A 14,108-nucleotide genomic window follows, 5' to 3' on the forward strand; every position below is an offset into this window, starting at 1 on the left:
CAAGATGTAGGGGAATTTCTGAGTATCCCCTGATCTTCCTCTGTGCCTTGTGATCTAGAAGCTTTTACTTCGTAGAGAAGGGATAAGATGATTGTGAGTTCAGGGTTGAACCGCCTGGCGGCTGGCTACGTATCTCCTTGTTTATTTAGGAGAATCAAACCCTATATTGTGTAGTTCCTAAGAGCGAATCCCCATGGTTTATATAGGAAGAGCTTTGAAAGCCCTAGCTAGGGTTAGGCTTGTCCTCACCGCTTATGAGTTCTCTTCTATCCTTGGACTCTGCCTTCCTATTAGGAATCCTCTCCTTATGGAAGTCTGAATCTAGACCATATCTTATGAGAGGTAGGTTTCCTTGTTGATCATAATGTCCCATCGTGCATGGGAAGATTATATAAAAAAGGTAACTCTTAAAGATATGCCATCACGATTCCTTCCTTATCATCAAAGATCGCTTTATTCAGTTTCCTTCTATTCAGGAACTGTCCATATCAGTTCCTAACAACTTGGAGAACTGTTATGCTTAGAGGTGATTAGTCACGTGCCTGGCACATGCCTACTAAACATGTGCTAAATACTAGATCACTTATCCGCAGAACTAATCCGATGGTCGTCGTCTCATTTCGGACATCTATAGGTCTGGATCATTTTCCATGCACGTGTCATCTAACCAATGACGGGAAATCCCCCTTACAACCATTACAAACAAATAAGGTGACATCAAATCCCCTTGTCTTATCCATCTCTTCCCCTTGAAATATCTATACGGTGCTCCATTAATCATGATAGAATAAATAAGAGTTTCAATACATACTTTAATCCATGCAATGAATTCAGTGATCGAGGCTTTCATATGCATATGAATGGCTGCTTTCTCCTCTCTGATGAGTGAATTGTTGAGAGGATCTGTCTGTAGCTTCGTTTGTATATCTAATAGTTCATTCTTAGTTAGTTCAGCCCTTGTAATCACATTCCCCACTCTCTGCCTATTCCATGCAATCAAATCTCCCTTCACTTATTTCAGTTTTCTCAAAAGAATGTACATAAGGTTTCCTTTCAATTCAGTGGCCCACGCATTTCTGACATCCTCCATATAAGTTTCTTCTCGAACCTAGAAATTGAAGTACCTAAAAGTTCTCTTTTTTTGTTGTCTCTGCTGTGCTGAGTATACTACCATGATGGAATGATCTAAAACTGTTCCTGGGTATAGAAACTCTGCCTCATATTCTTCAAACTCATCATACCACTCTAAGTTCACCATTACCCTATCTAACCTCCTCCATGCCCTGTCTATCCTCTTATTATTCCATGTTAGTGTATTCCCCTTAAACTTTATATCTCTCAGTTCTGTCTCTGTCACACATTGCAACAAGTCTGAAATGGTTTTGTCTTGTAAGTAAACCCCCTACCCTTTCATGTGCGTGTAAGACTGAGTTAAAGTCCCCAATAACCATCCAAGGCTTTTGAAAGGTAAATGATAAATTACTCAGCTCTTCCCATAACTGCTGCCTTATATAGATGTATGTGCTCCCATATATCACTAACATCATAAAACTCTTGCCATTCTGACTGTGACCTCCATAGATACGCACTGCTGGCTCTTACTTACATTAGCCACTATACATACTTGCTCATCCCACACAACCCAAATCCTTCCCTGATCACTGAACTTAGAGTTGTGTTCTGCTGCCCACCCTGGAAAGCACTTATTAACTATAGCATCCATGTTTCCTTGCTTCACTTTTGTTTCCACCAAGCCCATAATGTTAAGATTATATTTCCTTACTAACTCCCTTACCTCATTATGCTTGAAGTTCTGATTGAACCCCATCATATTCCAACAGGCGACATTCATCATTTAAATATTTGAGGATGTTTCAAAGGGCTGATAGTAGACCCCTCTTTCCTTGTGCCTTGATTTCTTTTGTGTTGGGCAACTGCCCTTGTGACTGCCCGAGATGCGTTTATGGCTTGGGTTGCTTTAGTTTTTTGCTTCTCTTGCATCTGACCTTTGTCTTTGCTCTTCTAATTGCTTATTATTGTGTTTGTTTGCTATGTAGACATCTCTTTTGTCTCATTTGTACTGCCTTCCTCATTCATTTCTTCTCCCATACCAGCCCTTGTGTCCCTCCTTTGTTTTAGTTTTTGTGCCCAAGAGGTATGCTTCCTGTTTAGAGTTTCCCACCCTTCTTCTTCTTCCCCTGTGTGCACTTGTTCTTCTTCCACTGTGTGTACTTCTTGTATCTCATCTGTAGTTATTATCTCCTGTTGCACTGCCCCACCACTTTCCTTATTTGAGTTATTCACCTCCTTTTCTTTATTGTTATCTTTCTTTATCCATACTGTATTGGTTTTCCCTTTTGTTTCCTTTACTCTTTTCGGGCAGTTTTGATCATGGTGTCCAAACACATCACATACTGTACACCTTAGTGGTTTCTAGTTATACTCAAATGAGATTTTATAAGCCCTCCTTTGGTCCAACACTACTGGGATACTCACTGGATATAAACATTTGGTATCAACCTCAACACAGATGCGGGCATAAGTAGCTCTTGTCATGTTCTCTGTTAGCTTGTCTGTAAACATTGGTGTTCCCACTGCACTTGCAACTTGGCTGAACCCTTGCTTGTTCCACATCTCCATTGGTAATCCCTTGACAATCACTCATATTGGTATTGTCTTCAACTCTCTTGTTTTAGCTTCCACGAATATCTTCCATGGTCTAACAACAAATAGTTGGCTTGCAATATGGAAGGATCCCACATCTAGCACAACACTTCCATCCTCCTCCTTATCAAATTTAAATGTAAACATTTCATCTCCATATGGTTTCATATTGAATCCCTTTATTCCCCATGTTCGAGTAACCGTACCACATCTTTCACATAGTTATAATTCAATCTTTTACCCACGAATGATCCAACTATCAAGTTCTCAAACTTCTTATTGTAGTCACTGAATTGCTAGCTCTGGATATGAATCACCTTCTTGCCATTCACTATGGTCGGTGGAATGTATGACAATTTATCTTTCCCCATAGCCTTTTTCCCCAGTACTTCTGCCTATTAATTTTTTTTTTTTCCATTCTGTTCCTTTCCTTATTCTAGAAACTTGTGTGTTTCTGATGATTCAATGGTATTCTGTTTTGAACTTCCTATAGTTACCACATTTTTCTCGGTTTCATTATTTTTTCCATTCTCATTTTCAGATCCTAATATATCAATTCTGATTTTTTGGCCTTGGGCCTCCTTGTTTCCCTGAGATGTTAGTCTAATCTCCTGTATTTCATTGTTCTTCCCCGCGCTCAAGCATTCCCCAGTCAGATTTGTTTCATCTTCCTCCTCTCGCTAAACTAATAGATCTTCATGGATTTTAATCATTCTTCTTTGTATTAGTCTTTCCAGAGAGGCTTTCCCATATAGCCTCTCTACCTCAGTTTCTATTCTCTCAAATTTTTCTCCCTCATCATTAGGATCCATGCTAAGTGTTTTAGGGTTCCCGCTCTCATTCACTCTTGTTTTTTCTATAATTTTATACTTGCATGAGATTAATGTATGGTAATAATAAAGAATTTGAACATACTTATCGTAGGAGAAGATACGATAGGCAATTGCGTAAGTTCTCACCTCAACAAAGTTCTTCATCTGTTAATAAAAATCATCAAAATCCTTTGTCGCCATTAACTCCATTCGTTATGGCTGACGAAACTCCACCAGCTGAGAAGCCCCTTTCGGACTTCTATACTGCTTTACAGGAAATACCTTCTTCTTGTATCAAACTCAAGGATATTGCGGGTGATTTTTGAATCCCGTCCATCGTTTTTGGATTGTTACCTGTTTATCATGGTTTAGACCATGAGAAACCATACAATCACCTTCGTAGGATTCAGCAAGTAGCCACCACATTTCAACATCCATCCGTCTATAACGAACAAGTCTTGCTAAGGTTGTTTCCTTTCATTTTAGCTGATAAAGCTTCAGTTTAGCTAGCATGACAACAGCCACAATCCATAGACACATGGAACAAACTTGTGCTATCTTTCATGGTAAAATTTTACACTCAGAAGAAAACTATTGAAATGCTTCAGAAAATCCAATTCTTTTGCCAAAATCCTCATGAATCCTTTACAGAAGAATGGAGTTGATTTACTGATCTTCTTTTAGAATGTCCTCATCATCAGCTCGACACCGCTATCCTTGTTCGTTCATTCTTTAACGGACTTTCCAATCATCAAAAAGAAACACTTGATATAATGAACGACGGTTGCTTCATAGACAAATGAGCTACTGAAGCATACAATTTTCTTGAAAAACAAGCAACGAGAGGTACCCATTGGGGTAACACTGATTCTTCTAGATCATCTAAAGACACTATTACAAAAGTTGCATCTGTCTTTGAGGTAAAACCCAATCCCGAATTAAAAAATCTGGTAGAATCCTTGACTAAAAAAGTAGATGCCCTCGCAGTTCAAGTGAGCGGTCAAAAACCAAAACAGGTCATGAACGTTAACACCTCACCATGTATTCTTTGTCTAAGTCTTGACCATCCTGATGCTTATTGTCCCTTGTTATATAAATCCTTGTCCCAACCATCGTAAGAGGCTTGTGCATTCAACATTCCTAATACACCTTGGAGACAGAATCCAAATTTCGCTTAGCGCCCAAATACCCAACATATGACTCCTCCTAGTTTTGCCAATCCACCTGTTAGACCATCCACCAACTATATTCCATACCATCAAGGAAATAATCAGTAGTACCAACAAAGTCAAAATAAGTTTCAAAGTAATTCTAATCTTAACTACCAAAACAATTGTAGCCTTATTCCAGCCAATCCAAGTTACGGCTATCATCCTCAACCTCTCAACAATAACTGTGAAATAGTCCCTATTGCACCACCTGTGTAACTCGCTACTGATAAGATGAGTGAGACTTTCTTGGCTTACATGAACCAACAATCTCAAATACTAACATCTATCCAACAATCGCTTTAATTATTAGCACAGGAAAAAGAGTCAGAAAGGCATGTTTCCTACACAAGCAGTTCCAAACCCTAAGCCAGCAAACACTGCCTTTGAACTCAATAATGCACTGAGTACAAGTAATCCAAACCATGGGGAGGTGAATGTAATCACTACTCTTCGATCTGGCAAAACCGTAGACAATCAATTATGTATGCCAGATGATCTCTCAAAGGAAACTAATACTCCCAAAGTCCCTACTCCTGATGATGAACCTACGATGGAATCACCAATTCCAACCAAGTCACAAACTCAAAAATTGATAATCGAGCAACCATATCCCTATGCCAAATTCCGACCCAAGGCACCGTTTCCTACCCGTTTGGTAAAAAACAAACCTGACAAAAAATTTGATGAAATTCGAGAAACTTTAAAGAATTTGACAATCAACTTACCTTTTTTCGATTCCCTCAAACAATTGCCAAAACATGCAAAGTTTTTGAAAGATATGTGCACCACAAAAAGGAGAACAAATGTTCCTCAATAAGCGTTCCTCACCAATAGTTCCCTTCCATCACTGAAACCAATGGTATTATCAAATACAAGGACCCCGGTAGACCAACCGTTCCATGCACATTGGGTGACAAATATACTGCTACTACACTACTAGACCTAGGAGCTAATGTGAACTTACTTCCATATTACCTATTCAAACAGCTAGGTCTTCATGAGCTTAAACCTACCAACATGACTCTGCAGTTAGCTGATCGTTCCATTAAGTGTCCTAAAGGAATTGTGGAAAACGTCCTCGTAAAAGTCTAAGACTTTTACTATCCCGTCGATTTTGTCATTCTGGATACAGAAGTTGCATGTGACTCTATTTCTATCATCTTAGGACGTCCTTTCCTTGCAACTGCTAATGCCCTCATAACCTGTAGGGGTGGTTCTATGACCATGTCTTTCAGAAATCTTTCAGTCGAGATAAATGTGTTCAAGTTAATGAAACAAATTCCAGAGGCTGACATTGATGGTGAGATTACCATGGTTGACAGCCTCGCGCAAGACTATTTAACAAACTCTTTTTCTAACGATGAAGTGTACCAATTTTTTTTTTGTGTTTCCGAATTTGATGTTGACTCTTATACTCAGGAAGTCAACGCGTTATTAGAGTCAATACCACTATTTGACCCTACTACCGTGATGTCGAGCAATTTGGAAGAACATCAATCCGTTTTCTCTGTAAAAGATGACTTTCCTCAAGAATCTTTGATCCCCACTCCTCCCACCCCTGACTTAAAGTATCTTCTTTCGGATTTAATATACGTCTATCTTGATCTAGATGGTAGTCACCTAATTATCATTTCATCCAAATTGACTGCCGATCAAGAATCCCATTTAATTAATGTCATTCAACAACACCTATCTACTCTTGGATGGTCACTCGATGACATTAAGGGCATTGACCCCTAGTGCGTGCACCCATCGCATATGTCTTGATGAAAGTGCGAAGACGTCGCATGAACCACAATGCCGTCTAAACCCCTCCATGAAGGATGTGGTGTGGGAGGAAGTTTTAAAGTTACTTGATGCGGGTATTATATACCCTATCTCTGATAGTGTTTAGGCAAGTCTGGTTCATGTTGTTCCCAAGAAGTCTGGCCTTACAGTTGTGCAAAATGATAAGGATGAATGCATCTCCACTCACATCCCTGTGAAATGGAGAATATGCATTGACTATCGCAAACTTAATGCGGTAACTCGTAAAGATCATTTCCCACTTCCCTTCATTGACCAGATGCTTGAACGTTTAGCGGGTCATGCATATTACTATTTTCTTGATGGTTATTCAGGCTATTTTCAAATAGTAATCGATCCTGCTGATCAAGAAAAAACAACGTTCACTTGTCCCTTTGGCACCTTTACATATAAACAAATGTCTTTCGGCCTTTGTAATGCCCCGGGTACATTCCAACGTTTTATGCTTCACATTTTTAATGATATGGTTGAACGTTTTATGGAAGTTTTCATGGACGATTTCTCCATATATAGAAACTCATTTGGTAGATGCCTATCGAATCTTTCCCAGGATTTTACGCGTTGTGAAGTGAAAAATGTAGTCCTTAACTGGGAAAAGTGCCACTTCATGGTTACAAAAGGAATCGTTCTAGGACATATTATTTCCAAGGATGGAATAGAAGTTGATAAAGCAAAGATTGAAAAAATTGCATCTCTTCCTATACCACACGGGGTTTTATAGGAGATTTATTCAAGATTTCTCGATGGTTGCTCGACCTTTAACAAATCTTCTTATTAAAGATATCGTCTTCGACTTCAATTTCAATTGCAAACAAGCTTTTGAGACCTTAAAAACCACCCTGACTACAACTTCTATAATTCAACCACCTGATTGGTCTAAATTTGAATTAATGTGTGACGCTAATGACTATGCTATTGTAGCTGTCCTAGGTCAACGCCGAGATGACAAACCCATTGTCATTTACTACGCTAGTAAAACTCTTAATGAAGCTTAACGTAACTATACCACCACTAAGAAAGAGTTCCTTGCTCTTGTCTATGCCTTGGATAAGTTTCATCCATACTTAGTTGGTTCTTCGCCAATAGTCTACACTGACCATGAAGCACGTCGTTACCTACTAGCGAAAAAAGATGCAAAACAGAGGTTGATCTGATGGATCCTCCTCTTACAAGAGTTTACTCTAGAAATTAGAGATAAAAAAAGGTTGCGAGAATGTTATTGCCGACCATTTATCATGACTCGTCACTGATGTTGATAATGATTTAGACCCCATCTGTGAATCCTTTCCTGATACACACTTGTACTCAATCTTTTCATCTCCTTGGTACGATGATATAGTAAACTACCTAGTTACCGAGGAAGTCCCTTCATCTTGGTTTCGTCCTGACCGAAAAAAGTTCTTCTCCACTGTGAAATTTTATTTATGGGATGATCCCTACCTATTCAAGTATTGTTCAAACCAACTAATACGTCGTTGCATTCCCGACTGGGAACACAAAGACGTGTTATCCTTCTGCCATGAACAATCTTGTGGTGATCATTTCAGTGGTAAGAAAACTGCGGCTAAGGTTCTACAATGTGGTTTTTACTAGCTCACACTGTTTAGAGATGCACATAAGTATTGTAAAGCATGTACCCGCTGCCAGCAACTAGGACACATTACTCAACTCAATATGATGCCTTTAAATCCAATTCTAATAGCATAAATTTTTTATGTTTGGGGCATCGACTTCATGGGTCCATTTCCAAATTCTCATGGCTTTCTCTACATCCTGGTAGCTGTTGACTATGTGTCAAAATGGATTGAGGCAATAGCATGTCGTGTTAATGATCATAAGACTATCATTTTTTTTGTAAAATTAAAGAAAATATTTTCTCTCGTTTTGGTGATCCTAGAGCTATCATTAGTGATGGGGGAAAATATTTTTGTAATAAAATTTTTGAGTTGTTATTAAAGAAATATGGAGTCACCTACAAGGTGGCAACTCCGTATTATCCTCAGACCAGTAGCCAAGTGGAAGTCTCTAATAGAGAAATTAAGTCCATTTTAGAGAAAACAATTAATCTATCTAGGAAAGATTGGTCTCTCCGATTATCTGATGCATTGTGGGCATATAGAACAGCATTTAAGACACCTATAAGGATGTCTCCTTACCACCTAGTTTCTGGAAAACCTTGTTATCTGCCGGTTGAACTTGAGCATTATGCTCTATAGGCCATCAAAAGCCTCAATTATAATACAATTCGTCAGGCGAGAAGCGAAAATTGCAATTAAATAAGCTTGAGGAAATTAAAAGTAAGGAAATTAAGAGTGATGCATATGATCTCTCGAAATTCTATAAAGCCAACATGAAAAGAGTGCGCGACAAGCACATACTGATAAAAGATTTCAAAATTGGTCAAAAAGTTTTGCTGTACAACTCATGTTTTGTTGGTCCTTTCATTGTTTCTGCTGTCACCCCTTATAGGGCAATCTCTTTGAAAAATTTAAACGATAACAGCGAATTTCAAGTAAACGGACAACGCCTCAAACATTACCACGAGTTACGATCTCTAGATGTCGAAAAGACTCTTCTCCAAGATCCAGTCTACAGAGACTACTAGATTCACTGGTGTACTTCCTTCCATGTGTTTAAAAAAAAAGGGAATTACACCGTTTTGGTAGTCGGGCCCTCTTTTCTTTTCTTCTCTCAAATCTCTTAGAGTGTGTGGTTGCAAGCGCCAGAAGTGTAGTCCCCAACAACTCTATTTCAGAACTGAGTATAAATGTCTTCAGATAATCGAACAAACGTGCCTTCCGGTAAACGATGGGCACCAAAAATTTCCCCTCCTTCCTTCTCTTCCCTTTTCTACTCTCTTGCTCGCGAACTTCAGCTAATCATTTGGTGTAAATCTCACTCATCATGAATATGTAATGGTCGTAGTACTTTTGCTTGTAAATGACGTGCACGAAGGATAGGGTGGTGTATGCGTTGTCAAACACCTCTCTATCCAAGTCTTCAATCACTATCTGATACTTGCCAGTATAAGGTATACTTTTGCCTGACACCAGCTGAGTAGGATAAACTTTGTCGCCATGTTGTTGCTCCCACAGGTTGGGAATTGTCTTGAGGATCTGATGTTAAAAGACTTACAATCGTCTTGAGGATCTGACGTTAAAAGACTCAACATGTATATACTCGTGTCTTTTCCATTCCCCTTTGCACTAGCACTGTGCACAACGAGATTCGTGTTCAACATCGGATGTTGCCTACTTGGGACACGGGCAATAGATTCCACCAGACCAACCCCTAGCTGTTTGTTGTTTGATTTCATTTCAGGGCAGTTTGAGGTTATACCATATGTAATAAGGGTAATATTATTAGATCGTTGCACCCTTCACACAGTCAAGGATGGTACCGTCCTGCACCCTAGGCCCCCAAAACATAAAGGTTAAGCCACAGTCTGGCTGGATTGGGTTCGCTCCAACGCCGACAAGACATTTGTCTGGCATTTTATGTGGAAAGTCTTCTGGCTGTCTAGTGTGGCGAACACGTTACTCTTCCTTTGTACATTTGTTTTTACCTTGTCTTGCATGTTACGTTATCGTAGGAAGTAAAAATAAAAAGTTCAAAGCCCTTCTCACTAGTTCACTTGAACATATTCTAGTTGTGACATCAACCTAGCACTTAGGTTGGAACGAAAACCCATACTCTAACAATACACTCGAAGACACGTGAGTAAGGTAAATCATTGAATATTGGTACGTTATGGTTGTGTAACTTGCATAGATATAAAACCATCAAAGTGCTAACATCAAACGGTTTGAGAGGTAAATTCTAAACCTCCTCAAAGCCAATGTAAGAGGATACCTTATGTGTTCAAGCATGCTTACGTGATTGTTTGAAATTTAATTTCCGCACTGCAATTTACATTCACGCATAAGGCTGAACCCGAGCCACATAACAACCATTGGGAAGTCATTCCCCAATATAGATAAATCGGATGATGCTTGATTCTTGAAGCCCTAGACCAAACAACTAAATTAAAAATCAATCAACTAGAGCCTAAAGTAGTCATGATCCTCCAGAAAATGAAAAAAATATAGCCACGAGGATTTAGAGTAATCAGTTACCAGATTCCGGTGGACTAACTGCCTTCCTCACTCTCCTCCCCCAGATTCATCGTAAGTGAGATTCTTGGTAGCACACCACTTAGTGAAGTGACTGCCTACTCTTCTGAGCCATGTAGTAGATCTATCTTAGTCATGCGCCTAATTGTTCCTCTGAACAGGGCATAGTAAATCATAAACCAAGCAAAGTTTTCAAAATTTCATACTTGCAAAAACGAATTTCGATTTCTTGAGCATACTGATAAGAGCCCAAAATTGTAGTTGCTTAATAATACTACTTTTAGTCCAATTATGCGAGTAATAAATAAGAGTTAATGCTAATTACGTGTTTTTATGTATTTCAGGCATGGAACTCAATTATGTACAGAAATGTGCCACTTTGGCGATATAAAGGAGCAAAGGGTTGGTTGCTAAGAGGTTCTGTGATAAAGGCCAAGATTCAAGGAGACAAGCCTTTATGAAGCCCGGTCAACAGCTGAAAAGTCAACACGGGCAGAAATAGTGCACAGGTCAGCAAAACTTTCAAATACCATATCTTTGGACTCAGGCCTCGGATTTTGGCCTACCTTATGTCAAAACGACCGGCTCAGAAAGAGATTTCCAATGGTCTAGGCCTTAAACCAATCAAAAGAGCATAAGTGGATGAAAAGTCTATTGAATTCATAGCTAGTTGAAACAGACTCTGTGGACTGAAGAAATTGGGCTTTGGGCTCGATTTTTCGGCCCAAAACATGAGACCTCATCCCATGCACGAAATTGTGGATCTGGTCTCCTTCTTTACATAAAACAAAACTTAGCTCTTAAGAAAGATATAGTTAGATAGCTTAGAATTGAAAGTAGCCATTAAATTAGCTTGTAGATCTAGTTTTTGGAATTTCAATTAGTTAATTAATTAGTTTCATACATTGTTTTAGATTAGTTATTTGGGAATGATTATTTTTCATTAATTAGATATATAAAATACAAGTTCTTGATCATTCTAATTTTGCCATTTAAATTTGTAGATCTAAGTTCAATTCTTGTTGTTATTCCATTCTTAGTATTAATTAGATTTGAAGTATTGTTAGTTAAAATTAGTAAAGTTCAAATCTTTATATTATGTCTAGTTTTAATTCAATGGAAAATGATAGTTTGATGAATCAAGGCTAAACCTCCATTAGAGGGGTTTGATGAAGCCTTGATGAAAACTTGATAGTGTAGTATAGAATCGTTGTAAGAATCTATTCCACTCTAGAAGGTCGTTGATTCGCCATGAGAATGGGTGGACGACCTCACATGTTAGTTATGAATTGGTAGAAATGTCATGTATAATTAGGGATTAGAATGACCAATTCTTACCGTGCGAACATAAGAATTGGTTTACAACAAATCTACGCTAGTTTATTAAGTTGGAGTCAAGGTGGAATCAAATTCTCCTAATTCTCTATCTAGATTCAACTCTTAGCAATTTGTCATTTTGCTATTCGTAGCTTGTTATTTGAATTCACATCGTAGTATAAATTCCCTCGTAAATCTCTCATTGACTTTGGATAGACCATCAATTGTAGAAAACTTGAATGCTAAAGGACTAGGAGTGGAACGAATCTTCTATTCCAACTCTACGTCAATAGATTCGAGAGTAGAAAACAAATATTTTGATAAGTCTAGTAATAATCCAGTTTATAGTTTTACTTGCGTTTAGAGTTTCATAGCTTTATTTGTGAGTAAAATTATTTTTTTATGTTTATCAAATGGCGCCGCTGCCATCTTAGTACTCTTTAGTATTGTTTTCTGTAGACTTGATAATTCAAAGTCCCATAACCCACCCACCCTTGTTTGGATTCTCACTATGGTTGTCTGTTTCAACTTTGCAAGTTTCCACGAAAAATTACTCGGAGCGCACCTGTGCCCTGGGCAAGCCAAAGTGGAGCGCACCCTGCACCCACACGCCTGGAATCCCACCCTTTGGCTGAGCGCCACCTGCTCCCTACAAAGGTAACACACGAGCGCACCCCATGTTCACACGCCTGGAATTCCAACTTTTGCCCGAGCGCGACCTGCACCCTACCAAGGCCAACTTAGAAGCCACTGCGCGCCCACACTGGAACTGACTTGACTGGCGACTGCGCCTGCCCTAGGCCTATTCTCGAGCGACTTCGCCCTACCGCTAAAAGCTGCGATTTCCAGCGGGTTTGTTTTGAACTTCCATTTCTTCAAAGTTTTCAGTGTTCTAACTTGTTATATACACTAAGCACGCATAAACAAGACGCTATTCATAACCGAAGCAAGGAGGCTTTCAGGTACTCTTTTCTTCCACACCTCACATCTTCTGTTAAAGGTTGTTTGGAGTGTTGTTGTGTGTCATTAAGATTGGTCTTAGCCTTGCATGAGATTAAGGTCGGGCCGAAGAAAAACACCTAACGTAATTAACCGACAATGGCAACAAACAAGTCTTTCTAGTATACCACTCACTACACCTCTAGCTAGCATACCACACACATCACCTGAAGTAATGGCTGAAGAAAGAGTGTCTCCTCTCTCTGACTTTTACAAAGCCTTGAACGATAGCCTTAAACCTTGCATTGTTCTATTAGACCCAGTGGGGGATTTCCGAATTCCCCCAAATATATTTAATTTGTTATCCGTTTTTCATGGGTTAGACCATAAAAAACCTTATCAGCACATGCGTAGGATTGACCAAGTCATTACTACATTCCACCATCCTACGGTTGGCGCTGAACAAATTAAACTGAGGGTATTTCCCTTCACCTTAGTCGATAAGGCAACGTCTTGGTTAACTGCCCAAGCGCCTAATTCTGTGGACTCGTGGGCTAAACTTGTTCAACTATTCATGGAACATTTTTACCCACCACAGAAGACCGATGAAATGCTTTCCAAGATTCATTTCTTTTGGCAGAATCCTCATGAATCATTTTCAGATGCTTGGAATCATTTCACCGATCTACTTATAGAGTGTCCACATCATAACCTCGCAAAAGACACGTTAGTTCGTGCCTTTTTCAAGGGACTTCTACACCACCGTAAAGAAGTCCTTGACATAATGAATGGGGGTAGTTTCTTAAGTAAAGGAGCCTCAGAGGCTTATAAATTTTTAGAAGATTAGACTAAGCATAATAATAACTTGGGGGGTAGTGACGATATCTCCCGCAACGCTAGTTCCTCTACAACAATAAAGGCCGCCGGTATGTTTGAGATGAAACCCAATCCGGAACTTAAAATTTTAATCCAATCTTTAACTAAAAAGGTAGAGGCTATTTTTGTTCAACAAAAGCCTATCCCCATTATGAATGTCAACTCCAATCCATGTAATTTTTGTTTGAGTCCAGAGCATCCCAACTCCTATTGTCCTTTCGCCTATGAGCAACAACAGTCACAACAAGATAATGTTTGCTCGATTAATAGTTTTTCTATTCCTAATGCCCCTTGGAGACAACATCCCAACTTCAGTTGGAGAAATAATCAACAAGTAACACCTCCAAGGTTTAATAATCAAAATATTAGGC

This window comes from Coptis chinensis, chromosome 7, assembly GCF_015680905.1.
Source record: "Coptis chinensis isolate HL-2020 chromosome 7, ASM1568090v1, whole genome shotgun sequence".
In the NCBI taxonomy this organism is placed as follows: Eukaryota; Viridiplantae; Streptophyta; class Magnoliopsida; order Ranunculales; family Ranunculaceae; genus Coptis; species Coptis chinensis.